This window comes from Buceros rhinoceros, unplaced genomic scaffold (genome assembly GCF_000710305.1).
Source record: "Buceros rhinoceros silvestris isolate BGI_N320 unplaced genomic scaffold, ASM71030v1 scaffold16773, whole genome shotgun sequence".
Classification (NCBI taxonomy): Eukaryota; Metazoa; Chordata; class Aves; order Bucerotiformes; family Bucerotidae; genus Buceros; species Buceros rhinoceros.
The window spans coordinates 90,234-93,528 of record NW_010401977.1 but is presented as its reverse complement, the minus strand read 5'-3'; positions in this window follow the sequence as shown (position 1 = coordinate 93,528).

Below are 3,295 nucleotides of genomic sequence, written 5' to 3'. Positions count from 1 at the left end.
GGAAACAAATACTACAGTTCTTGCAGGTCGCTACTTCTCGGAGTGCTCCCGGTTGTATATGTTTCCAAAACCAGAAGGCTCACCCACTGCTTTGACTTCTGTGACTCCTAGCTTTGCAGGAAGGATTCCAAGGACATTATCCAAATGGAGACTTCGAACTTGTCTGTATGATTCCAAATAAATGTTGAGGCGTAGCAACTATTACTCTTTATACTGCTAAAACTTTGTAATATGGTTGACTCGAGAGATTTGAAAAAGCCAGTCTCATGCAAAATCACATTTGGGGGAAAAAATGAGGTAGGGAACAAGGTCAATTTATTTATTTTTACATATAAATCAGAAGGTCTCTGAAACTCACAGGCATATAGAAACAGCTTGTTTGAGAAAATTGAAACGACTCCTCAGTAAGCTCCCACTCTACAGGAAAGCTTCATGCTCTCTGAAGGGGCTGGAACTTCTTGCCAAGAAGGAGGAACTTGGACATTATTTTTTTAAATCAATGCTCCAGGATATTCACACAAAGACACGGATATCGACTACTGTGTAGAATATGCTTTTAATTGGAAGAGGCCATATCAGCTGAGCTATAAAACAAGTAAAGGCTGTTAGATAAAATAACAGAGAAAAAAGACTATGGGGGGAAAAAGTGAGTCATGAGGGCAGGGAGGAGAGGATGGAAAGAGAGAGAGAAAATCACTATTTAGTTTAAAAAGACTTCCCAGGACTCCTGAGCTAAGGCAGTGGGTAGAAAAACATGAAACTTATCATGACCATCACGAATGCTGTTCAGGGATGCAGGGATCTTGATACCATGGAAATGGCACTTGTATTCAGCATTATCTTACATGATTCACATATAAATGAAGATGGGTCTGATTTTGGAGCAGTAATGACATACATCAAAATCTGCAAGTGTTGTTTACAGTGATGTACATGCACCGTATAGGGCAGAGTGGTATAGAGATGCAAGAAATTAAAAAGGAATTTAATTTTCCTCTCTCAATCAGAAATGAGTGATGTAAGCTGCAGCTCCTGATACCTACCCAGATGCCACTGACTTCAGGGTCAACCAGATGTCACTGCTTTGCTGCTGACTTGAGGCAAATATAGCCAATATGTTTTCCATAAAATTAAATCCCTTTATTAGCTTCTGCAAATAATTTTCCATAAAGTAAGTATCAGGGGTACTAATTTTGCTGTTTGTTTTACATTTTACTCCTTTTGCCTCTGAGAAACACGACTGTGTGTTCTTAACTGGAAGCGTGGTCCTGACAAGACTGTCGAGAAGCCAAAATTACACACTTTGTTAGAGCAGAAATGCAAGAGCTTACAGATGGCGGCAACAGTGGCAGTGCAAAGCTGAGGGAACCCACTGGGTACTGCTGCTGCGGCAATGCAGAGCTCTAGCTCAGCATCCTCTACCTCAGGCGAGACAGTTTCTGTATATGACAGGTAGGTGCCTAGGAGATGACATTAAGCATACTAAATACACAGTCTGTTAAGCCTCTTCCTCAAAGGAGGTTTCAGACACTGGCTAAGATGAGGGGTGAGTTGAAGGCAGAGAAGTGAAGCAGGGCGGCCCATTGGCATTCACAGCTGGTGCCAGTTGCTTCTCACAAAGCTGGAAGAGCAGTCGCTTCTTTGCTCATCATCTTCGCTTGCCTGATGCCTCCTGTTGAAGACATTCCCTGGAGTAATCGTTTACTGGCTGGGAACGAGATGCTGCCTGCTCAGCACACCTTTTGGCCAGATTTTAAGACGAGGATTATAGGGTTTGAGTCCTTCAGGGCAGAATTCCGCTTCCTCATTGACTCCTCGAAACAGAGGTGGGAACTATCATTTTAAAAGAGCTCTTACGGTCCCTGCTCACTTATTTGAAACAGAAATCGCGTGCACTTGCCCTCAGGAGCAGATTTGGCTTCCAGGCAGGAGCACCCATGGAGGGCAGGGGTTCATCTGCATCCCCTTCCCTCAGCAGGTTTACTGAGGCTGATGTGAAATGAAGCCCTTGCTTTTAGTGATGGTCACTGCAGGAACGCTCTTCTGCCGTTCTTGCATAGCTGGGTGAAAAGATGTGAAAATCTAGGTATCGCAGCACCTAGCTGGTGGGTGCCCAGACTCTCTACTGGACCTTTCTCTAAACGGATGTTCAGCAGTGGTCACATCTAGAACGGCAGATGAAATGCTGGATATAGATAAGTTTTACATGCCAGCTGAGAGAGGGTTGTGACAACGTAATTTCGAGGTGTAAGTGCACCCAAGCCTTTCAGGCGGTTACCCCTAACTCCTTTTAGCACAGAAGCCAGGTAATACACTTTCCCCTCAACAACACTGTTTGCAAAACAGGTAGAGAAAATGCAAAGTTTTATCAATGACCTCTTAGAACTACTTTCTGCTCTCAATGTCAAAGATACCATTTTGTCTTTGTATTTATAAGCCTCCTTTTCTTCTCATATATTTGAGCTCCAGATCATCAGCCTAATTAAGAATATGTAAAAGCCAACAAATGCAACAGGTGTATTTTCTCTTTTGAAAACCATGAGTAAGTACCCCCACTATCCATAACTTAGATGCCTCATGACACATTTTTATTTTGCTTCTCTGATATTTTTTTCCTCCTGCCAATGCAAATCTCACTTGTTGATTGAATTCCATAGTATTTTACCTGAATACATGACTTAGCCATAAAAAGCACTCTTTTATTGTGCTACTTTTTGGGGGGAAAACAAAAACCAACAATCTACCAAGCCAGACACTTTCTCCATTACATACTAAGGCTATAATGCTTTAATAGCAGAAAGACAACAATAATTTTTGCTAAATATTCTCTTCTGTGGGTAATAGCTCCCCATTTTATTATAAAACTTGTAAACTATTACTTAGAAAACTACAGATAAAATAATTGAAAATTAGATCACCATACAGGAACTTATTCATTGAATGTTACATTTAAAACTCAGAAGACTGGGTATCAAAGGAAAAGATTAAAAAGAGAAAATATAACGTGTCAGAAGTGTCTCATTTCTAAGTATACAGGCATCTCAAAGTACAAAAGCACGTACATCAGAAAAAATGAGAGAGTGGCTCAAAAGCTATCTGTGATCCTACGGGTCAAGTACCACTTACAAATTACACATTAGAAACTGAATAGCTCTCAAAATCAAGGTATACTGCTGTACAGATTGTGCACTGTCTATATGTGACTCAGGAGTGGAGAAACTCTCAAACCAATTGACTTAAACATTGTTTCCTGGACTTCTCTTTCTCTCGCCTCTTTTTAAGATCTGTGTTGTCC